This window comes from Schistocerca nitens, chromosome 9 (assembly GCF_023898315.1).
Source record: "Schistocerca nitens isolate TAMUIC-IGC-003100 chromosome 9, iqSchNite1.1, whole genome shotgun sequence".
Lineage (NCBI taxonomy): Eukaryota > Metazoa > Arthropoda > Insecta > Orthoptera > Acrididae > Schistocerca > Schistocerca nitens.
The window spans coordinates 177,326,883-177,353,065 of record NC_064622.1 but is presented as its reverse complement, the minus strand read 5'-3'; the positions used below and the strand labels follow the sequence as shown (position 1 = coordinate 177,353,065).

The following is a 26,183-nucleotide window of genomic DNA, read 5'->3' as shown; positions in this document are numbered from 1 at the left end:
TGATTTAGCAATCACCTGGCGTTTTCTTTGAAAAAAATCCATTGTGTTCTGTATCTAGCAATTTTTCTTCACCGGTTGACAGACTGTTATGTTGGACGTGATGCGTAGCCTGGCACACGTCTCTGAAGGCGACGTCGCTATCAACAACTCTTCGCAAATTATATGCGCAGTGTCTTCGTAACTCCCGTCCCCCCATCCCCCTCCTCCTCCGCTGCCGCCCCCGCCCTCACAGTTGGGGAGCACCGGGTAGGGGACGACCCCCGTCGTGGATCTTGACACGAGACGAAGTGATTATCGACTTGTTACCTATGAACGCTGTCCGCAGATGGGAAGCACACGTGGGACGGCGTGCAGAATTTGTTTACAACATTATTCTGGTTTTCTTCGACCGTGTGGTCGTCTTCTAAGCAATATAACTGCAGCAGTTTCCATTCTCTTATATGTTCTTGGTTGTTTTGAGTTCTCCCGTGTGATGGAAGACGGACGTATTAAGTAAATATACTTAACTTTTATTTCATGCCGATGTGGTTTATTTTATTTCAACTGTTTGCAATATCTTCTCTGTAACAGAAACAACTTGTATTAAAATTATATCGCGATTTTTGGAGCTGAAGGGAGAAAATAAAAATAGAATGTTAAAAAAAATTAGGAGGGCGCAGTTCAGGAAGCGGGAGAAATCGTAGTTAGGCCTCGGGTTTCAGATACGATTTTATGTACTGTATATAGACTGAAGCAGCGAGTGAGAATTTGTACCAAGGCCGGGAACCGCGTGCCAGGATAATCTGTGGAGTTTTGAAAACCACTGTACCAACGTGGATTAGTAGGTGACGCACCTGCCTAGCAAGCAGGAGACCCAGGTTCTGTTCGCGGCCTTGGTACAAACTTTTCACTAGATGCTTCAGTCTAAATACATAAAAAAGACCTCCCTAATCGGTTGATCGATTCCGCTCATCCATTTCATACATACATATTTTTGGACACAGGTCATATCATTTCCTAAAGTTTGAAATGTAATGTTATGGGAAACACGTGTATTTGCATGATCTTGTATTCAATTTACGATGGTATTTACCTGTTTACTAATTGTAATTATCACAAATACAAAAGTTCCCTAACGCACGCCTATGTGATGGCGCTCGACTTGGAGGTAAGCTGGTTCGTATCCTGACGGTGGATGAAAATTTCGCTACAAGTATTAACCGGCAAGGGGAGGAAAGGTGATGCTGTAAAGTTCCTGATCGCCAATCTTTGCGCCAACGTCCTGGATTAAATTCCGAACCTCTCCGCTGTCCCTCATTAAGTGAGGGCATGTGACACTGTCGAATTATCTTCGGCGCCCCCTTGGTGCTGTTTGAAAGGAGTATGCTATTTTCCGGCACTAGGTTACACTCTCTCCGTTCTCTAATCATCATCACACAACTCATATATAACACTATACTACACACAAATCCATTACAGTTTTACCTACGCTCTACAAATGCACATACTACACGACAGGATATGTGCGAACATGTCTTCAAGGAAAGGGACCAATATGTGCGGAGGAAGAACACATTTTCCGACCGACAACATATCCCGTGGGATATACCAGCCAACAGTGTCATTCGGCATTTATATTTAGCGTAACATAGTAACTCACCTAACGATAGGACCTACATTTGTCCAAGAAAGCTAAGCGCAGCGGAGTTTGTGGCACGGAACGACTTGTGTCCTTTGTCCAGTCTCCTCGGCTGGCGTCTCGCGCTGCAGCGTGTCGAGCAGACCCTGACCGTGATGCAGCCTAAGCTGCTGGAGAACCGGAGGCTCCAGCGTGGTCGTGACCGCCGCTGAACCGGCTCCAGCCTCCAGCCGTATCGAGGCCGCAGCCTGACTCAGCTCACTTTCTACTGGCGCTCGGAAACTTGCAAGTGCCGACTTCTCTTCGCTTACTGGGCAGTCCCCCTGAGCATGTCTTCTGGACAAATAAAACGGCAACTTCCAAGACGTGTTGCCTATCGAACGCGCGGGTCCGAACGATATGTATCGACAGCGAGACTCTCGTGGCGGCAAATATGGATATTGTTTATTTTGGTGACTAGAGCGACGACAAAAGACGAACGTTAATTACAAAGGAAACTAGTAATTTCACTTACTTTATTTGTCAGCCACGTGTTCTTCAAGGGCTATACCGCGGGTTGTATACGCCGCCGGAAGCAGTCCTTGTGCTCCGTAACCGTGCTATACTCTAAATATCTCTCTGAGGAATATTGCGAGAGTCTCAGGAGGTTCAATTTTCCGACGCAGCCGCAGATTGTGGAAATACAAGTGCGGGAATAGATACAGTTGGTCCCTGTCTTTCGGGCAGCTCTTTCTTTTACTCGACAATTTGACAGATTTGCACAAGCGCTCTATATTCTATGTGTGGACGGATGGATCGTCTGAAGAAACAAATTGCACACAATGATTTACAAATTCGTATTGGGATTCTTATTTCTTCAAGGTGCTGTAGGGCGTAAAGCCGTCTGTTGTAGCTTTGGTCCCTGGTAAAATGAAGTGCTTTGTGAGAGACAATAATGTTTTCTTGCCCGTCTAATGTACTCTTAACTATGAAGCACTAACGTGACCCCCTTTCAGCCCCTCCGAAGATCCATATATCTTCAATCTCATTTTTAATTGTCTTTCTTTCTTGTATTTCCGAGAGGCTGTATGTGATCATCCGATTCCAACTCTCTTGTTTTGAACACCAATAGGAACACTGTCATTCATGATCATCATGTAGCAGACTTCTCGAAATAATCTGTAGTACTCACAAACGATGTTTGTCGATAACTCAGTTTCGGACACGCTCGCTTGTAGCTGTAGTCTCTCACCCAACACGGGAATAGAATAATACTATTTTCGATGATCAACTTAAAATTATCGAACGATGTGATTTTCGTTATTGATGTCCTTTTCCGACACGCCGCACATTTATAACTGAAATGGGAAATCAGCATCGGCGCTTTTCTTACGAAGTTTCACACAGCTGTCTCCATGACATTTCACACAATTTCTGAAATCATCATTTGGCAGCAATCCGTATTCCCAACAGAAATCCAAACAAGACTGCACTCAACACAATATAGAATTTAAGTTTCGCCAGGTGAGAGTATCGCGACTCGAGACTATACTCATTCCTATTCACAACGCCGAACGTTTCACGGTGTTTCCTTAGCATCGCACTACACACTTCCCGTATCTCACGCCACGATAGCCGTGCATTTGATGTATTTCGTCGTTCGATATATATAGTTCAGGACCCGCGCGTTAGATACGCGGCACTTCTTTGAAATTACCAATAAATCTGTCAGAGAAACTATTCTCAACTTAGATTAAATAACCAAAGGATGAATAAAAGAAAATAGGATACTTTCAGGACGATCGTTCACTAAAACGAAACATCCTACTGCGTTATCTTGATAAAAGTGCGTAATCTTTAAAATCTTGAAAAGTACAAAGAACAGATTGCTCTTTTTGGTTTCAAATATCGACATGGAATCTGTATAAAGGAACGCGAAATTGATGAAAATGAACGAAGACCGTCTTTCACTAATGAAAGAAGCTCGCTGTTCCAAGTTTGGCTGCGTCATGTCGCACAGTTAGTCACATTACGTAACTTATTTTACTTTACATGTGGCAAGGAGCTGCCCTGCGAGTATCTTCCATTTCTTTCTGCCGAGTGCTCTGTTTGACAACTGGTTGTTGATGTTCATCCTAGCTGTGCCCTCTCGGATGTTATCTCGCCACTTCTCGTTCAGTCTACTGTCCCGGACAATGCTGTTCTAGGTAGTTTATTCTCCGTCATGCTTGCAAAATGATCAAGTCAGTTCACTCTTCTCTTCTTTAGCTCATCGACAATGTTACGGTGTTTCTACAGCTCTCCTACTTCTCCATTTTTTTCTCATCCAGTATTAGATGTTATTTTCGTCATATACAGTTCCTAAAATTTTACTTAGTATTTTTGTTTCGCGTATTAACAGTTTTTCTTCACCTTTGCTTTCTAAGTATTCATGCTTCACATCCGTATAGTGTTGCCGGTATAATAGTCAACTAATAGAAACGGATTTTGATGATAGTACTACGTGATCTTTTCTTTAGAATTTTTATGAAACTAAAATGTGTTTCGTTCGCTGTTGCTAGAAGGGCATCTCTTTCTATATCCGTTCTATTGTTGTTACTAAAAAGACTCCATAAGTGTTCATACTTGAAGCGGTCAACTATATCGAAAGTGAATCCATCTAGAACCAAAAGTGCAACACTTACCTTATGATTTTCTTACTGATGACCAGCTATTATATCTTTACTTAATATGTAATTCTGTTTCCTCGGCTACTTTTTATTACTTTACGTCATACTGATTAGTTATGTTTGGAGCTACTTATTAATACTACATAACCTCTGTATGCAAGTCTCTAAGACGAGATTAAACACAATAGTCTAAATACACTTGAAGAAAATAATGATGTTGATTAATGACAGAGGACTGGGACATTTTAAACAAACCTTAAATGTCGTTGACTAAGGTGAATTACAAAGAGCATAGAGCCAGCTCTAAATTCAACATACATCTTACTGTGCTTGCATCTGCTGTATCCTCCAGAAGAGACGAGACACAGTCATACATAGAGAGGGCGTCACACAGCGGAGCCAGCCTCCAGAAAAACACGACGTAGTTGTGGTCAAACACCACACATGATGCACACAACCAGGTTCGCACACAGAATTATTTTTCTGGGGGAGGGGAGGGGGCAGAGCTAATTTTACCTAGTGTGACTTTTTATATTATAATATAAAGACGGATTCGCTTAAGCCTTTTGACAAATCAGACAAGCGGATAAGAGTTGATTTTCTGTTTTCATATACGCGCTAATAGATTACATTTTCTCGAAACTACTGGATAAATGTTTAATTTACTGCAGTGTTCCTCAAGTATTGTACGCAGTAGAAAAACAAATACCTCGAGAAATTCAAGGAAACTAACAGAATGTTACAAAGTAAAGTCAGGTCATCGAGGGGATATGTTCTGTCCCGAAATTGCCCAGATGCAGCCATGCTGCACCTAAGTTTTTCCTTGTATGGTTAAATATGGCGCTGAGATGGAGACAAAAGAAGTTTATTAGCTCAGACCCGTCCTTAGGTGTTAAGCAAATACAGATCTAGTAATGTTATGAAACTGTTCACCACTTACTCTGCCTTAGGAGAGTTGAAGCCTCATATAGTTTTGTGAATCTTCCTCTGCTGTTTTTCATCAACTTCCTTACACCTGAAACTCTTTTCACTTGACTTTCAGTCACAATCAAGAATGACTAATATTCAGAAAGCATTTAGGTAGTAGAAAATTTCCATTGTATCTAGTATAAGCCCAAACATTTCGGGGATGGGTTGTGGGAGTTCAAAAAATGGTTCAAATGGCTCTAAGCACTATGGGACTTAACTTCTGAGGTCATCAGTCGCCTAGAACTTAGAACTACTTAGACCTAACTAACCTAAGGACATCACACACATCCATGCCCGAGGCAGGATTCGAACCTGCGACCGTAGCAGTCGCGCGGTTCCGGACTGAAGCACCTAGAACGGTGTGGGAGTACCGACGCCTGACGCGCCCACCCTTCCCCCTGCATGTGGGCCTGCACACAACACGGACTTCTTCATACTTCCGCATAATGTCACACAAATAATTCCCACGTGGACATCAATCCGCCAAATGCGGATGTAAGCAGATGTACAGGTTCTCTCAAAATGGTTAGTTCCACAGTATCAACTTCGTGCCTCAGGACCTACCTACAATTGGCGCTCAGAAGGGTTCAACTAGATATTCTACTAGTTATATTAGTCATCGTTCACTGTATTCAGGATTAGACCAGTGGTCAATAACAGATCAGTGCAAGTTAACATTTAACTACATTGCCATACATCATCCTCACACCCCATTTGCGTAATGTATAACTTTACTTAATAAAGGACTGTAAATCGTTCCTAGCATATGTTGTCATTATTTGGGCGGGGTTAGCCTAAACCTGTTTGACATTGTGACGAGGCTCTATACTTCCTGGGTGAAAGCGAGCCACTTCAATTACAGCAACTACTCCTCCTACCACACTTACTGGGTGATCAAAAAGTCAGTATAAATATGAAAACGTAATAAACGACGGAATAATGTAGATAGAGAGGTAAAAATTGACACACATGCTTGGAATGACATGGGTTTTTATTAGAACCACCCCATATTGCTAGACGCGTGAAAGATCTCTTGCGCGCGTCGTTTGGTGATGATTGTGTGCTCAGCCGCCACTTTCGTCATGCTTGGCCTTCCAGGTCCCCAGACCTCAGTCAGTGGGATTATTGACTTTGGGGTTACCTGAAGTCGCAAGTGTATCGTGATCGACCGACATCTCTAGGGATGCTGCAAGACAACATCCAACGCCAATGGCTCACCATAACTCCGGACATGCTTTACACTGCTGTTCACAACAGTATTCCTCGACTACAGCAGTTGTTGAGGAATGATGGTGGACATATTGAGCATTTCCTGTAAAGAACATCATCTTTGCTTTGTCTTACTTTGTTATGCTAATTATTGCTATTCTGATCAGATGAAGCGCTATCTGTCGGACATTTTTTGAACTTTTTTTTTTTTTGGTTCTAATAAAATCCCATGTCATCCCAAGCATGTGTGTCAATTTGTACCTCTCTATCTACATTATTCCGTGATTTATTCAGTTTTCAAATTTATACTGACTTTTTGATCACCCGGTATGTTTGACACCAGGAGTATTTCGTGAATATAACAGTATTCATATTTGAAAGTATTTTTCTCAGAGTTAAATAGAAAACTAGGAAGTCTTCAAATAAACCATGCATCGCTACATGTATGATAGTACAAAAATAGTCCAAAAAGTAGCTGGAATGACTAAAATGCGTAAGTTCTCGAATGTAGCAGCGTAAGACATTCCCCATCTTTAGAGTGAAAGATGGCAGACTGTATACACTTGTCTCAAATGTTGACACAGAATTCATTAAGAGGGTTATAAAACTTGAGACATTACGTCAAATATTGCTAAGTGATGTTGTTTAATTTTGTCACATTTGGGCCTGGGAGGAAGGCTTTGCATATTTGGCACAGGGAAGGCGCATTCCTGGTGTGGTGTCAGAGTCCTGTTGTCGGCAGAAGACAGACAGTGAACCTCATTAGGCGAGGCGAGCCTCCCCAGAGAGATGGGCAGTTTTCACGGAAGCGAGGCAGCAGCTTGCTTTGTGCTTTTGGGCTAGCCGAGGGCTGGGGATGCTGTGCCGCCACTGCCATCCCCAGACAATAACTGAGTACGACGTTTATAGCATTCCTGCACAAACATCGAACGTCGAGACACAGCGTTACTGCTAGGTCAGTGTGAGACAGACAGTGCTTTCACTCCAAAATTTTGGTCACCCAATCGAAATGAGTCACCCTGCCACCATTCTTGTCGCTAAGAAGTCCACGAATTAAGGAGACGCTGCTCTAGGCCAGTACGAATCTCGTATCCATTAATGTGCGTTTTTTATGAAAAAGGGAGGAAGGTTTTGCTGTGTTTCCCTGTTTTTTTTTTCATGAAATAAGCAATACTCTCGTCTTTCCATTGGCAATAGCAATGAGTCGTCCCCTCCATATAGAGTTTTGTGAAAGTAGAGAGTTGAGGAAGGAGAAGTAAGTTACGTGGCATTCGTGTTCTGGACACCGTCGACTGGTCTCCTAGTCGCCATCTGGTACTGAGGGGCGCACGTTATGCAGATATTGCGGAAATTAACCAGCACGATTCGTCCTCTGAGCAGTTCCCTACTTATTTGTTCTGGCACGAAACTTGAGTTGCCCATATGATTATAATTTGTGCTTTCTGTCTCATTAGTGATGGACTCGCAAGCTGTCAAGATAAGGATAACTTGTTGCGCTTTTTCCATGCAGTGCGCCATATGAGTTGATACGTCTTCACAGTGTTAGCGTCATTGTTGGTGTGAATTAGATACATAGTTTTGGAAAACTTTGCTATCTCTTAACTTGTGTATAGTGCCCAATAATTATAACAAATAAATATTCATTACACTCAGACTTGATTTAAATTACAAGATCATTTAAATTGTCCTACAACTAGGAGGCCCACTGATATTTTGAACATGGGTGCACTTCAGTAACGGTTACAGAATAGCAAGTGAAACAGACAGCCAACCATTGCATTGTATTCAAGTTTCTTGTCCTTTTGAGGAAGACGGGTTTAAACCTGTTGAAACGATGGTAAAGGTTAATTGAAAACCACCATTTATTGCAACTGGTTGGCTGTCTATTTCATCTGCTAGACCTGCTGATAATAAATAGGACCTGTTGCACACCTAAGCTTGCTAGTCTCATCGTGACGGCATTACGGTTATACACAGTCACCAAACTTGTGGCTCTTTCTCTTATTATTCAGTGAAGGTAACGAGCATTGCACTCACTCGTCTTGTTTGCTTATAAATCTATTTATTGACTAGGGAGAGCTGTGTTAGTTTCCCCTAGAATTATAAGTTAATTGTGTCATGACTATTTGGCTAACGACCTCACAGTACTCGGATGTAATAAGGAATAACATTTTATAGCAATATCATATCATAAACTATACATATGGGGCCCAGCCTTGTATGGAAATGGAACGTATTTTTTCATCAATGAAATGCGCTTTCCCTTGTATGTAACGACGGTCTCGTAAACTGACATACGACCGCGAGAGCGGTGGGCTGACCCCACGCATCTCCATCTCCGCATCCTGTGACACCTCTTGGCTTAGGATGACACGGCGGCAGGTCGGTACCGTTGGACCTTCATGACCTGTTCGGGCAGAGTTTAGCTTTTTGCATGCAACGATGCTTGGCTGTATCAAGAGGCCTGTTAATTTTCGTATTGGCTTTCTATGCTCTAGGTTTCCACTTATCCGATCACATTTAAGCGCTCATTGTCACTCTGGGTTCTCTAGATTTCATTAAAAAAGTCTGAAACCACGTTAATGTTTGCATATGAGGCTCGCTTGAGGATCAGAGTGGACGGTGGTGGAACGACAGTACTGCTCATTCTTGTAGTCATGTTCAGCACAGGACTACTGATTACACGGTGATGATGTCTGCAAACTTCACGGCTTCACACGAGGCGGCAATGATTTAAAATCCGGAGCCACCTACCTGTGACACGTGTGTCTGCAGCTGAATCCTCCAGCACCGGTGCTGTTGTCAGCGGCCGCTCTCCAGCTGGTCCTGCAGAAACAAAAGTCCCGGAGTCAGATGTGAAAGTAGCATGTCTAATCAATTTATGATCAGTTTGTACAACAATCAGTACTTATCACTGTGAGTTACTTTTTTTCTTAAATTTAATTTTAAACTTACTCTGAAACCTGTATAAATTTATTAGGAAACAGAAAATAAACTATTTCCTTTAATTAGGTAGTAGCAGAGAAATCCAGTGTTGTCCAGGTATTCATTTATATCTGTGCGTCCACGCCCGTACCAGCCTTGTGCTTAATGTTCATGACGTGATATATCCTGTATTATGTGCCAGACAATGTTATAATTTTGTAGGTACATTTAGCGGTGTATATGGATACTGTTTGCAACATGTATTGTGAATGGAGCTCGTTGCACACAAATAATAAACTGAAACGTCATGCACGATGCGGCAGTTTTTCACGCATCTCACTGTTTACGGCGTCATGTCTCCTGAACTACGTATCGTACTGTGATATAACTTTGCAGTTTCAGTCTGTACTATGCATGTATACCGTCTTCAAAATGTGTCGCGAATACTGTTAGTAGTAAAGAAGTAATAAGTTATAATGTAATGCCTAATGCGGTACGCTTACTGCATGAACAGCGGAAAAGTAATGAGAATTTTGTATTGGTTGTCAACGAGAGAAAATTTCGCAAAGGTTTGAAATTATTTGAAAAGTTTGTTGCAAGTTGCTAAATGCTCTCACTCTCAAATACTGGGTAAATAATGTCTGAGAATGCGCTTCATTTTCAACATACACCCCTTTGACACATAGGTGGTTCTTGCCCCCACAGCTACTGTTGCCTGACTGTAAGGTATATGGGTACCAAGTTTGGTTGAAATTGGTCCAATAGCTTAGTAGGAGATGTGGAACCTGCATACACACACACAAAAACACACACAAACACACACACACACACACACACACACACACACACACACACACACACATCCATCCGTTTTTATAGTATGTATGGAGTTGTCAGCATACAGTAGGGTGGAGGTGGGAGAGGTAGCAGTTTCGTCAGCAGTGCATGTATTGGATCATTAGTGAATGGGTGAACTGTCTCTTCGCAGATGAATTCCGTTGTTAGCTCCCAAGATCAAATTTTCGTCTCGAGGGAAAGTGGTGTCCGGTACAGCAACAGAAACATCGCGGAAAGTGACCAATTTGGTTTTTTGGCGGTTCTGGTGCGGAGAGGCACATTTTGGTTGTAAGATCTGACACTGTCGGGTACAAGAGATAACAGCGATCAATATCACTTGTTAAAAATATTAATAATCGTGATTACACTAAAAATAAAATTACGATTTGCTGATTACTGATTGAAGTTGACTAATAACCACTCTCACATCATGATTACTACAGAGTCAGTATCTATGTGCAATGTTGGCTGCAACACCATCGTTACTATGTGGAACTAAAATGGTTCAAATGGCTCTGAGCACTATAGGACTTAACATTTGTGGTCATCAGTCCCCTAGAACTTAGAACTACTTAAACCTAACTAACCTAAGGACATCACACACACCCATGCCCGAGGCAGGATTCGAACCTGCGACCGTAGCGGTTGCGCGGTTCCAGACCGTAGCGCCTAGAACCGTTTGGCCACTCCGGACGGCGATCGTGGGAGGGATAATGTTTATACCCAGAGGAACAGAGATGGGGCATTACAAACAGGCGCCCGAGAACTGCATGCAAACAGGCTCGAATCCCCAACAAGAAGATAAGTTTGTCAAACAGAATTATCGCATAAATACCCTGCACAGAGTATAAGCATTAACGTGTTGTTAATCAGAATAATCAGACAGGAATCTAAACTTCACTGTTCTCCCGCTGCGTGTCCATCTCGTTGGGATTGCACTACCTCGAAAACTAGTGAAAGTGAGAATTTACTTTTTCTAATATCAATTTTTTTACCATGAAAACTGTGACGAAAGTTGAAGCTACACCTCCGGTCAGAGATGTGACTGAAACACAGGCACGTTCCGTCTCCCTTCCTGGGACGAATGCCCTTGTGCTGTAATCTGTTCTTCATCCACTTTACAGTCCGTCCAAGTGTATGATTTGTGAGTCAGTTGCTGCAGTGTGTGGTCACAGCTGTTGATAGATATAGCCAGAGCGCTCGACACAATACCAAGTAGCTGTCTGCTATGACACTCATTTAAGATCATTTGACATCGTGCTCTTCGTTTTTGTGCGCGTATGACTATATGCGTTCCATCTACAGTTCGGAAATTTTGTGTAACTGAAAACTGTAAGTACAACGAATATTGATTTATTACCCTGTTTTAATAGCCAGTGAAACACCGGTTCCCGTCAGATCACCGAAGTTAAGCGCTGTCGGGCTTGGTTAACACTTGGATAGGTGACCATCCGGTCTACCGAGCGCTGTTGACGAGCGGGGTGCACTCAGCCCTTGTGAGGAAAACTGAGCAGCTACTTGACTGAGAAGTAGCGGCTTCGGTCTCGGAAACTGAAATACTGCAGGGAGAGCGGTGTGCTGATCACATGTCCCTCCATATCCGCATCCAATGGCGCCTGTGGGCTGAGGATGACACGGCGGCCGGTCGGTACCCCTCGTGCCTTGACGGCCTCATCGGGCAGATTTTACGTTTTACCCTATTTTAATAATGGTTTTGATTGTAAAATAACATTTGCTGCTGCCATTCACGATTTTTCTTTGTTTATTTTCCTCATGATGCATTTAGGGAGAATTTCGCATTATAAAGTGGGTTTTTCGGGAACTATAACATCCGTAGGCTTTATGTTTGCGAGGCATGAACTGCGGGAAATATATAAAAAATAGGTATAGTAAAAAATCGCGACTGGCTGCAACAAATGTTCTTTTACAAGAAACAGCGTCTTTACTAAACTACGACACTAAATCACTTTTATTTGTACTTTCTGCTCTGACCAATGACCGTGTTTATCGAGTACCATGTATGAACTAGTGAATGATTGACAGGTTCTCTAGGGAAAAGTCCGTGATCTGAAGATTACCGGTGATGGTCGGAACCGGTCAGTTGTGAAAGGATAATACTGTCGCAATAAAAACTAACATGATTCAACCCTGTTGACTAATTTATGGTTGGTATTCTACATTTACTAATAAAGTTAACGTTGTGACGTACAAAATTACTGTAGAGATAATAAATCCTCAGCGCACTTTGAGAACAGTAGAATGCTGACATTGTCGTACAACCAGTAACAGTAATTTACCCATACACTAGTTGATAGGTCCGCGTATAAAAGGAAATAAATGTGTTTACTAATGTAGGAACTAACTGTCAATAGGAAGAGACTTTTCAGATGGAAACTAGGTTCGTGTAATTGTGTTTGGCTTTTATAATGATTACTGGACTCTCTTAATACCTGATACTGTAACAAATAGTCATGACAGAAGAGAACTTGAAACATGCGATACGTCCTTAGGAAAACAATGGCGTGTGCTACGACGGTAGGATTCAGGCTGCGGCGGCCGGGGTAGCCGAACGGTTCTAGGCGCTACAGTCTGGAACCGCCCGACCACTACGGTCGCAGGTTCGAATCCTGCCTCGGGCATGGATGTGTGTGATGTTCTTAGGTTAGTTAGGTTTAAGTAGTTCTAAGTTCTAGGGGACTGATGACCTCAGCAGTTAAGTCCCATAGCGCTCAGAACCATTTGAACCATTTTGATTCAGGCTGCAAAGTCAAGGCAACGACTTGAGGTTTGTGACAACCCTGAGTTGACCTCTTGTAGAGTCTTCCTGTTAGCGCCTTTATATTTGCTGTCTCTGTGTTCGGAATATGCGACACGCGAAACCTCGAAACCGCGAAACCGCTCGTTTACAGTTTGTCCGGGCTATTTGCATAATTTTACAGTGTGTGTGCGTGCCTGCGTACGTGCGAGCGCATGTATGTGTGTGTGTGTGTGTGTGGGTGTGTGCGCGTGTGCGCGCGCTCACGCGCGTCTTCGCGTAACTGATGTAACGGTTTTTTGTGGTCGCATTTTACTTCCTCGACAGCATGTGTTACATATAAAACTATTGTACTGATCAAAATTCCGAGAACGCTGAGAATTATTGTTACCAACTTCACTACCCATATATCAGAAGCAAATCGAATGTGACCACGTCCCAGGTCGATGGCTTCCGCATTTCGTAAACGAACCAATTTACTGTACTGCTCAAAATATCTGCCTGTATGAACTAAGATACGCTAACAACTGTTCAAGATAAGTGCACACTTGTATATAAGACGAAGAACATTTCATTTCTCCTCCTTAATGCTGTTGTATATTAGTATGTATATTAATAAACGTACCGTTCACAAATCAATAACTTTGTCCCTCTCTGTTTTCTTTAGCCACTATCAGGTGTGTCGTTATATTTATTACAATTCATGACTTGTTTCTCAGACCTCTCTGGTATTAAAAAACTCTTTGTCCTTAAGTTATTAATGTGTTATGGAGACCGTCCACCTATCGTAACCGAGTGAACTTATTCAACTCGCTGATAAAATCTGTGAACATTTTAGCTTGGCTTCCACACTGTTATATGAACTTTTATTCATATACCGAGAAGAGTTGCCCAAAAACGTTTCGTTTTCAGGTGTCAGTACTGGAGGTTAGAAAATACTGTCTACGTTGCGCATGTGGATCACAGCACCCAATTTAATGCTCGAACCAGGTTTGGACCGAATTTATCCGATGCTACTGAATAGATGCAGGACGCACTGAGGCGAACACAATAAAGTGTGATCCAAATATTCACAGAGGATTTCAAGACAACGCTGGATAATGCAATGTGTGTGTAAAAAAAAAAAAAAAAAATAAATAAATAAAAAAAAATAAAAAGGGTTCAAATGGCTCTGAGCACTATGGGACTCAACTTCTGAGGTCATCAGTCCCCTAGAACTTAGAATTACTTAAACCTAACTAACCTAAGGACAACACACACATCCATGCCCGAGGCAGGATTCGAACCTGCGACCGTAGCGGTCACGCGGTTCCAGACTGTAGCGCCTAGAACCGCAAGGCCACTCCGGCCGGCTGGTCTCTGGTGGGCACGATTGCAGGCCTAATGTGCAAATACACTCTTAAGGTGAAAAGAAAACGCACCACGAAGGAATTAACCGAATGGGGCGGAAAGGTAGATGTGATTGACATGTACAGACAAACAAATGATTACAACTGCAGAAAAACTGGATAATTTGTTCAAGAGATAGAGCTTCACAAATTGACGAAGTAAGTAACGCACTGATCCACCCCTAGCCTTTATGCAAGTAGTTATTCGGCTTGTCATTGACTGTCTCATATCCTGAGGAATATCGTGCCAAATTCTGTCCAAATGGCGCGTTACACCAAAATCCAGAGGTTACTGGAGAGCCCTGCCCATAATGCTCCGGACGTTCTGAGTTGTGGAGAGATCCGGTAACCTTGCTGACCAAGGTAGAGATAACTCTTCGACGTCAAAGGGAGCAATATCAGCCTGTCAGTTAGTTCGAACAGGGCAGGTTGAATGGTCTCAGGAACACAGAAACATTGCAACTGGCACAGGGCATGAAGCTACGATAGTGATGCATGTGTGGAAACAGTGGACAGAAGGGGATCATTATACAGCTCCGAGCGGGTAGTGGAATAGACTTTGTGATCACAGCACAGAATGGTTCCCTCTTATCCGCATAGCCGTAATCCACAGATCAGCTTCGTGCACAGTGTTGGCTCGACGTTGGAGTATGGCAAAGAATGTGGACGTGTCATTCTCGATGGTTTGACACAATCTACTGAGGGCTGTACTAGGGGCACGCATGGTACCGTGTCGGTTTCCAGTGACCAAAAACCATCATTGCCTCAGACTGCACTGGAGACATGGACGCCGTCACGGGCTGCTGGATGGCAAAGTGGAGGAGTGTTTCCGGACGAGTTCCATGTCCACCTGACCTACAATTAAGGACCTGTGCGTATTAGACACTACCTTGGTGAACGCAATCGGGCAGACTGCATTATAGAATGGTATAGCGGTGAGACGCTTAGTGTGATGTTTCGGGGCGCCATTGGATATAAGTTGAGATTTCGCTTCCTAGCTATTAAAGGCAGTATGAACAGCAACCGCTACATCCGAGATGTTTTAGAAGGAAAGAAGGAAAATTGGGTTTAACGCACCATCGACATCGAGGTCATTAGAGACGGAGCACAAGCTCTGATTCTGTCAAGGATGGGGAAGGAAATCGGACGTTCCCTTTCAAAGAAACTATCCCAGAATTCCTGAAGCGATTCAGGGAAATCAAGTAAAACCTAAATGTGGTAGGCCGAATGCGTGTTTGAGCCGTCGTCCTCCCGAATGTGAGTCCAGTGTGCTAATCACTGTGCCATCACGATCGGTGGAGGTTTAGGACCTTGGGCACTGCCCCTTCTGGTTGCAACTCCACATGGCATATTCCAGCTGCAAAACGCCCAGCGACGAGGAATCTGCAAGCCTTCTTCGTAGAACGAGGGGTACCGCTACTTACCTAGCCTGTACGTTTGCCTGGCATCACCCGTGGAACGTTCTGGGATACGGTTGGTTGCCAACTTGTTCTTCTGGTCCTCCAGCAATCACTGTCGGTGCCTTGTGGACGCGCCCACCAATCGCGTGGCAGTGCATTCCCCAGTAACGTGTGCAGGTACTCATTGATTCTCATCGTCAAAGCGCATGTTTAGTTCTGTAATTCTAATCGTTTGTGTATCGTCATGTTACTAATCTATAGTATAAATTTCATTGTAATCACATGACTTCTTCCTGGTGTTGCAGTTTTCACAAACAGTAGTGTGTATGCCTCGATGTGACCATGGCGGTAATATTTGATCTTACGATGAGGTTTACCGACAAGAAAGGCGGAAACGATAAGCACATGTGAAGTAATCTTCACAGCATACCATAAGGTGGTTTGCGGAATGTAGCTGCAGATGTATATAGCCCGAATTTTTTTTTGAAATTTTGGAAAACATAGTCAGTGATTTTAAAATTTGTTAAAATTGCGATCAAGACTGTTTTAAATTTTAATATAGAGCCCGAAACGATTTAAACTACTGAAGACGTAAATGAAATTTGTGTGTCTCTGCAGGTTTTCGTGGGGGTTGTGAAACTATGATTCTGACGAAAAGTAAGTCATTCCGATAATTACAAGACACACAACCGTCCCCGGATGTACATGACACTTATCCGACCCCTGATGACGTACGCAGCTCCTGTCCGGGGATACGCTGCGCCTACACGCCTGGGCCGTCTGCAGCTCATACAAAACAAAGTACTCAAAATCATAAGCAATGCTCCACGATACACACGCATGCGGACCTTCACCGGGAATACCGACTTGAGACTCTCACGGAGGTAATCCACAAACTCACCACAAGACTATACAGAAACTCCAGACATTTGCAGAACCCGTTTATTCTGAATCTGGGGAATTACGACCACAATCATAGATGGAAACATAAAAGACCAAAAGACATACTTGTAAGGACCTAACATCTATGGCCAAGCACACGCAAACACAACGGTACAGGTGAGCCCCTGTTAATCAGACGCCATTACTGGATATCCAGCTGGAATACACTGCCGAATAACTGGCACCACGCAGGGAAGCCGTACCGTACACTGCATGCAGACAAGCTCCACACATCTCCCACACAGTGAGATGATCTACGGCCGATCTCCCACTACTGTATAACGATCTTGATTGTTCCAGGAACGTAGCGGCTGCAGCATCTGGGATACAACGCCAGCACTTGCCACGGTAATGATTCATGATACCCATACTAACAAATCCAACCTTGCATGATCGCAGCTAGTAAGCCACTACTGCTCTTACTACCCATCCCACTGTCGCAGAGGTTTTTTTCCCAAGGCACGAGCCTTGGCACTTTTTTCCCTCTGCTCTTCAAATCGCTACCCTCACTCGCGTTTCGTCCACTATCTATCACCTGATGGACCGTGTTAATGCGTAGTCTTACCCAGACGCACGGACAACATCACAGCCCAGCATCCTGTGATCCACTTACTAGACAACTAACATGTTGACGGAGGTGACAGTAGAACTTTTGGTTTGGTCACCACGTTGGTACGGGCGTGGAGGGGCCCCATCTCCAACCGTCTCCTAATGATAAAAATGAAGTGCTCCATTGTCAGGGACTGCTTGTTGACTAGAGCTTATCATTCTTTCTGTTTTTTTTTTGTTTTTTTTCCCTACAAACTCGATGTTTGGGCCGCTCTGCTGAGATCTTATTTATGAGTTCGCTGATGTGCTACGGAGGTTCTAATTTCATTCAACGTAAATGAGGATGCCCGAATAGCAGTGTCATCGCAACTCTTGCTAAACACTATACCAGTAGTGTTTCCTCAGCGTCAGGTCGATCGATATGCGTAATTACTGTTTCAACGGTTAATGCACTGTACGCCGCTAACACACCTGTCTCTGTCAGAAATATTTATCAGCTCCTGAGTGCTACCCGGTTACCTCTGAACGGCACATTAGCACGTCAGTGTTGTTTAAAGACTTCGACTACAGAGGCTGCATCAGGGATACAAAGTTTCCCTTTTGTTTGGTCAACTCTGCGACATGTAAGCGTCATTTTGATAGACAGCTCCGTCAGTTCAAACAATAATGCGTCCTTCCAACTATTTTTGCACAGTGCTTTACATTTACGTTGACAGTCAACTGCCAATTCTACGCATTTCTTCCTGGATTTCGCTACAGTATTCTGCCGGTGCGACATCCTACACTGAAAGGAAGAGAAAGCTTCCTGGTTTATCCAAAAGATCATTTATATAGGTTGTATCACAATTAATAGCGTGACTGCCATGGATGAAATCTGGTGTAATTTTATGACACCAGTAATCACAGGAAAATGTTAACAAAGATCTATGTCATCACGAAAGACTTCCACCTAACACAGTTTATAAGATGCCGGCTGCAAAACAGACGTTTCTTTGTTACTCTACAAAACAAGAGGAGCCGGTGGGGGGCACAGGGAAATGGTATCCCCCAAGGAAGTGTGTTAGCCCCACTGCTGTATAATATTTACACCAATGACCAACCAGTTAATCCTGTCACAAGATCTTTTATTTATGCAAATGACACAGAACTTGCCGCGCAAGGCAGAACTTTTGAGGAGGTGGAAGAAAAACTCACAATAAATCTTGAGGCATTAACTACTATGATAGCAACTACCTGAAGTCAAATCCCTCCAAAACACAAGTGTGTGCATGCCACTTACGGAACAGAGAGGCACGGAGGAAACTGAGAATAACCTGGAGAGGTCAACAGCTGACCCCTGTGACACCCCGAAGTACCTCGGAGTGAAGTTGGATCGGTCCCTCATCTTCAAGGAACACTGTACAGATACAAAAATGAAAGCCAGTGCGAGGAGCAACACTATTAGGAAAGTGACCGGCAACAACTGGGGAGCACACCCACAGGTCCTCCGCACATCTGCCCTCGCTTCTCCGCTGCTGAATATGCAGCACCTGTATGGCAGAACTCCAGCCATGTAAAACAGGTAAATATTGCCCTAAATGAAACAGGACGAATTGTAACCGACAGCTTCCGGGCAACCCCTGTTGACAAAATCTACCACCTCATGGGCGTAGCACCTCCAGACATCCGAAGGAGAACAGCAGCTGAAGTGGAAAGAAAGAACCAGGAGACGGGTCGGAGACACCCTTTGTTTGGATGCGAACATCAAACACCAAGACTCAAGTCGAGAAAAAGTTTTCTCCGGACAACGCAACCAATCCAGACATACCTGCAGACCATAGGATACAGCTCTGGGGTAGCTCATCATCAGAGAAATATTGGGACAACAACCCCCCCCCCCCAAAAAAAAACTAAAATGGCTATGAGCACTATGGGACTTAACATCTGAGCTCATCAGTCCCAACAGAACTTAGAACTACTGAAACCTAACTAACCTAAATACATCACACACATCCATGCCCGAGGCAGGATTCGAACCTGCCACCGTAGCGGCTGCGCGGTTCCAGACTGAAGCGCCTAGAACCGCTTGGCCACAGCGGCTGGCGGACAACCCCAAGGAAGAACTTGTTACAGGTCATCATCTTCCATACACGATAAGGAAGGTACTCAATAGACTGAGAACTAGAGTACTCGGTGTAAAGAGAACATGAAGAAATGGGGATACATCTCAGAGAACGAATTATGTGAGTGTGGTGAACCTCAAGACCATCAGCACCTACTCAACTGCTGCAAAGTGTCGGAACCTGTGTCCATGGACTGTCTGACTATCGCCAATGATAAGGCAGTTTGTGCAGCGGAATTCTGGGCAGCACATAGAATATAAATATGCACATATTCTCTGTAATACTTGTAATGTACACTCCTGGAAATTGAAATAAGAACACCGTGAATTCATTGTCCCAGGAAGGGGAAACTTTATTGACACATTCCTGGGGTCAGATACATCACATGATCACACTGACAGAACCACAGGCACATAGACACAGGCAACAGAGCATGCACAATGTCGGCACTAGTACAGTGTATATCCACCTTTCGCAGCAATGCAGGCTGCTATTCTCCCATGGAGACGATCGTAGAGATGCCGGATGTAGTCCTGTGGAACGGCTTGCCTTGCCATTTCCACCTGGCGCCTCAGTTGGACCAGCGTTCGTGCTGGACGTGCAGACCGCGTGAGACGACGCTTCATCCAGTACCAAACATGCTCAATGGGGGACAGATCCGGAGATCTTGCTGGCCAGGGTAGTTGACTTACACCTTCTAGAGCACGTTGGGTGGCACGGGATACATGCGGACGTGCATTGTCCTGTTGGAACAGCAAGTTCCCTTGCCGGTCTAGGAATGGTAGAACGATGGGTTCGATGACGGTTTGGATGTACCGTGCACTATTCAGTGTCCCCTCGACGATCAGCAGTGGTGTACGGCCAGTGTAGGAGATCGCTCCCCACACCATGATGCCGGGTGTTGGCCCTGTGTGCCTCGGTCGTATGCAGTCCTGATTGTGGCGCTCACCTGCACGGCGCCAAACACGCATACGACCATCATTGGCACCAAGGCAGAAGCGACTCTCATCGCTGAAGACGACACGTCTCCATTCGTCCCTCCATTCACGCCTGTCGCGACACCACTGGAGGCGGGCTGCACGATGTTGGGGCGTGAGCGGAAGACGGCCTAACGGTGTGCGGGACCGTAGCCCAGCTTCATGGAGACGGTTGCGAATGGTCCTCGCCGATACCCCAGGAGCAACAGTGTCCCTAATTTGCTGGGAAGTGGCGGTGCGGTCCCCTACGGCACTGCGTAGGATCCTACGGTCTTGGCGTGCATCCGTGCGTCGCTGCGGTCCGGTCCCAGGTCGACGGGCACGTGCACCTTCCGCCGACCACTGGCGACAACATCGATGTACTGTGGAGGCCTCACGCCCCACGTGTTGAGCAATTCGGCGGTACGTCCACCCGGCCTCCCGCATGCCCACTATACGCCCTCGCTCAAAGTCCGTCAACTGCACATACGGTTCACGTCCACGCTGTCGCGGCATGCTACCAGTGTTAAAGACTGCGATGGAGCTCCGTATGCCACGGCAAACTGGCTGACACTGACGGCGGGGGTGCACAAATGCTGCGCAGCTAGCGCCATTCGACGGCCAACACCGCGGTTCCTGGTGTGTCCGCTGCGCCGTGCGTGTGATCATTGCTTGTACAGCCCTCTCGCAGTGTCCGGAGCAAGTATGGTGGGTCTGACACACCGGTGTCAATGTGTTCTTTTTTCCATTTCCAGGAGTGTATATGTATGATAAATCATACTTAATATGTTATGTTCTGGACACGTATAAATAAATAAATAAACATGAGCAATAACGGCCCGGTAAACATGGATCCGCAAACAACTCATTTGCGAGATACAGTGGTTGGACAAAAATGTGGGAACCACGCGGTAAATGCGTGACTGAACATTAGTGCAGGTCCCAGCCCAGCCCGCAGACTGTGCAGTTGTATTTGGCCACTAACGGCAACCGCGCGATTTTTTCCGTACGTTGCAAGTGACAGTCGTGTTCAGAATTATGTTCTGTGTAGTTACGAGTGCATCACGTCGGAGTCGCGTGACTTCCAACGTGTGCAAATTGTTCGTGCTCATATGGTGGAGTCTGCCGTAACCAAGGCAACCAAGTGTTTGGTTTTCTCCAGGGGCACCAAAAATCGAAGATTTATACGTATACAGGGAAAGCTGAATAACATCGCCCGCTAAGCCACAACGAGGGCTAAATTATTTGTTGAGGGATCGTGACAGTCACTGAAGACGTTTGGGAGGAAAAATAAAGAGGTCGACGACAGTTGCATATTTCACTGGAGAACAGAATGTAAACGCGTGAACCTGAAACCTCCCCTTAGAAAAATTTATGAATTACAGTGCTGATAAACCTCTTACGTCATTTGTTTTTCTAACAGCTGAGCAGAACTGAACGTACTCAGACATTTTCTCTTTACTTATTCTGATCAACACTAAACTGACACACAATATTTTTAGCGCAACGCAGTCTGACTTTCAATAATATATATATATATAGCAGTTCATGATATACAGTATTACAAATTTACCCTTTCTGATGGAAACACGTCCAGATCGTCCGCTCTCAAAACTCCGCCATCTCTCTCCCCACATCCATCACTGGTGGCGGCTCACATCCAACTGCGCAACGCTACGCACTGTTCACATCCAGCTGTTCAACACTACAATAGCAAATATTCCAACAATGCAAACCAGCCACAGACTTCACACAGCACAGTCAGTGATTTTCATATATAGCGCAACATGGCGTTACCAACATAAAAACCTTAACAGCCTACTTACAAACCCTGTCAGCACCAAACCAACACGAAGGGAGCTCCGTAAGGTGGGAACTGAAGGATGAGCTGGAATTCGAAAACCACACATCAGTGATGCGAAAGCGTGTAACAGAAAAACGTACTACCGGAACCACAAAACCTAGACTATGGAGAATGGAAGAAAGAATATTGTGGAAAGGAAAATTGCTACTCACCAAATAGCGGAGATGCCGAGTCGCAGATAGGCACAACAAAAATACTGTCACAAATAGTAGCTTTCGACCAGTAGACGAAAATTTGTATAAAATCAATATTAAAGTGCAAAATAAGTCAATCAAATTCTAGAAGACTCTGGCCGAAAGCTATTATTTGTGACAGTCTTTTTGTTGTGCCTATCTGCGACTCAGCATCTCCGCTCTATGGTGAGTAGCAACTTTCCTTTCCACAATATTGTTACATTCCATCCTAGATCTTCCATTGTTTGAGAATGGAAGAAAGTAATTTTGTCGAATGAGTCTTTTTCACAGTGTTCCCAACATCTGGCCGTTTAGGCCCCAAGAGTGAAATGTGGCTGGGAACTGCTGATGAAATGGGCTCCAACGGCACTCTGAAAGATCTCATTGCTGCCAGGGATTTTGTGACCTTTTCGGCTGATCCACCACACGAGAGAAAGCTTGTTCCCCAGTGGTGATGTTGTACTCCAAGGCGATCGAGCCCTGTTCACACATCTCGCGTCGTCCAAGAGTGGTTCTGTGAGCACGAGGATGAACTGCCGCTTCTCCCCTGGCCGCCACAGTTATTAAGCCTCGATGGTCTTCTTTGGGTGCGTGACCGCTACCCATCTGTGTCGCCGTTCCACCAACTTGCCACTATTTTGATGGCAGAATGGTATAAAATTCGTTTGGAAACCATAAGAAAACTGTATTTATGTATTCCGAGACCACTGGAAGATATTTGAGCGCCAAAGGTTTTCCTACACAGTTTTAAACATATAAGATTTTCGATTAAGTCTCTGTCTAACTGAGCTCAAATTTCACCTATGACTCACGGCAGCTGCGTAACGGGGAACAGCAAATTTTTCTTCCTAATGTTCGACGACATATTCGTTGCACAAATGCCGGCCGGAGTGGCCGTGCGGTTAAAGGCGCTACAGTCTGGAACCGAGCGACCGCTACGGTCGCAGGTTAGAATCCTGCCTCGGGCATGGATGTGTGTGATGTCCTTAGGTTAGTTAGGTTTAATTAGTTCTAAGTTCTAGGCGACTGATGACCTCAGCAGTTGAGTCGCATAGTGCTCAGAGCCATTTGAACCATTTTGTTGCACAAATCTGTGAGGCTGCCTAAATGTAGGTAGAGAACAGCCTTTCTCCACCGTGCCACTAGGAATTTAGAAATTTGTGGTTAAGATCTTATGGGACCAAACTGCTGAGGTCATCGGTCCCTAAGCTTATACTCGACTTAACCTAATTTAAACTAACTTACGCTACGGACAACACACACACCCATGCCCGAGGGAGGACTCGAGCCTCCGACGGGAGGAGCCGCGCGAACCGCGACAAGACGCCCAAATACAGCGTGGCTACCCCGCGTGGTGTGGCTCTAGGGGGGGAGGGGGGGGGCGAAACCAGCAGCTTGCCGCTTTTTACCCCAGGAACCAATCCCCAGTACTGATTTGATAGCAGGCTGAGTGGATCTTGGCCCTTCATGTAGGGTCTGGAACGAGGAAAAATCTCCGCTCCTATTCGAGACCGAACCTAGGGCCTCCAGGGACGGAGTCTAGTGCCCCACCCGCTACATCACCAAGGCCACACGAGACAACACTAAACGTGACAATATTGTCCAAGGTGGACTGATGGAGCGGGACCTGTACCTTTCCCTTCAAGATTACCTGACCTCAGTCTTCTCCTTTTTTCTGCGCGGGGTCATTTCAGAGTTGAAATGCTCAGCGCTACGGTTGGTGAAGCTGCAAAACTGGAGCTACGAACCGTACAGTCCTGTCAAGATTTACGAGATGATCCAGGGGCATTTGAAAGCACTCGTAAGTTACTGCACAGACAAGTGCAGTGATGTATCCAAATGTGAGGGTGACACCTGGAATACCTCCTTTCTCAGGTGCGAGTGTACAGTAAATTTAACATGTAATGTACTGAAACAGTGTTGTATTTCTCATTAAGGTAAGTCGTGGGTGAAATTTAAGTTCAGTTAGATGGGGGCTTACTATGAAAGTTCGCATTTTCAAAGCTTTTTTTTTTTTCAGATATTCAGCAGCATGCATCACGTCAGTGAATGACATTAAGTGTTTTTTCCTTTTCTGCTGGAAACTGATTTTGCTAGCTCGTCGTTTACATACGACGAGTCTCGTTTCCGTAGTTTAAATTTTCAAATAATCCTGGGATATGAAACTTCCTGGCAGATTAATATTGTGTGCCGGACCGAGACTCGAACTCGGGACCTTTGCCTTTCGCGGGCAAGTGCTCCACCAACTGAGCTACCCAAGCACGACTCACGCCCCGTCCTCACAGCTTTACTTCTGCCAATACCTCGTCTCCTACCCTCCAAACTTTACAGAAGCTCTCCTGCGAACCTTGCAGAACTAGCACTCCTGAAAGAAAGGATATTGTGGAGACATGGCTTAGCACAGCCTGGGGGAAGGCAAAGGTCCCGAGTTCGAGTCTCGGTCCGGCACACAGTTTTAATTTGCCAGGAAGTTTCATATCAGCGCACACTCCGCTGTAGAGTGAAAATTTCATTCTGGAATCCTGGGATATACAATATACAATTTTTCGTATAAAATTATAAAATATAAAAAATATAGATTTAGTGGCTTACATCTATTTCGGTAGGTATTTACGTTTTACATGTCACTATATAGTGTCTTGGAGTGTCTGTTAAAGTTTGTCAGAACTTATCTTATGTTCGTTTCATAGCAAAATCCACTCCAGTGACACATATACGTTTACAATGAATTTGTTATTCATATTCGCGAAATTTCAGTGATAACAGCTATATTCAATGACGAAAGTGAAAATGGCGTCCGCAACAATAACACTACAAAAACGATAATAGTCAGAGAAAGCAAAAATCCCAAGTATCTCAAACCCCAGAATTTGCAAACTCTCGTACGACGATTTTAATCAATTTAGCATCGAACAGTCCTTAGTGTAAGTTAAGTAGTGCGTAAGCCAGTTTGGTCCCATAGTCCTTACCAAATTTCCAATTTTTTCCATCGAACAGTCACGTAGGTACTTCTCAGTTAGATTTAAGGAACACACGCGAAATTGTAACAGTAATAATTCCACATTTTACATACACTTATCCCAACATAAACAAAAGGCAGAAGAAACAGAAAATACAATGAAAATTCTATGTATTAAATGTTTTCACAGTTGCGGATACGAACAACCACCAGCTGTATAGAGGAATGACGACAATGAAAATCTGTGGCGGACCGGGATGCGAACCCGGTTCAAAAAAATGGCTCTGAGCACTATGGGACTCAACTGCTGAGGTCATTAGTCCCCTAGAACTTAGAACTAGTTAAACCTAACTCACCTAAGGACATCACAAACATCCATGCCCGAGGCAGGATTCGAACCTGCGTCCGTAGCGGTCTTGCGGTTCCAGCCTGCAGCGCCTTTAACCGCACGGCCACTTCGGCCGGCGATGCGAACCCGGAATTTCCGTTTAATGCGAGCGGTGGCTTTAACCACTTTGGCTATACTGTACGGCCACGGGCCACTGCAAACTCCAAACTTCCATACGTCGTCATTCCTGCGTCATAAACCACACTTGTGCACACATTACGTAATTCCCTTACAGGGAAGGATATTTTAATTGAAAGTCGCTGCATAGTGTCTGCGGATAAATAGGATATTGGCCGCGAGTCGTTCAAGGATAGCCAAAGCGGTTAAGGCGACAGCTCGCGTGATCATAAAATCCGATTTCGAGTCCTGTCATAACAAATTTTCACTGTCGTCATTCTCTTATACAGCTCATGGTTGTTCGTATTCGCAACTGCGGGCGGCTTTAGTCCCCACAGTGCCTTTTCCTTTGGACACTTATGCATGTTCGAAGGACCATTGCAT

At 44.5% G+C, this 26,183-nt stretch overlaps 1 protein-coding gene across 1 annotated transcript in view; it reads right to left on the bottom strand.

Annotated features, from left to right (window-relative positions):
• LOC126203120 (putative fatty acyl-CoA reductase CG5065) overlaps positions 1-26,183 on the bottom strand; it is a 272,413-nt gene that overhangs the window by 196,675 nt on the left and 49,555 nt on the right. Inside the window, exon 2 of the mRNA XM_049937367.1 lies at positions 9,199-9,270. The gene's annotated coding sequence lies outside the window, so the exon portion shown is untranslated. The remainder of the gene's footprint in view (positions 1-9,198; positions 9,271-26,183) is intronic.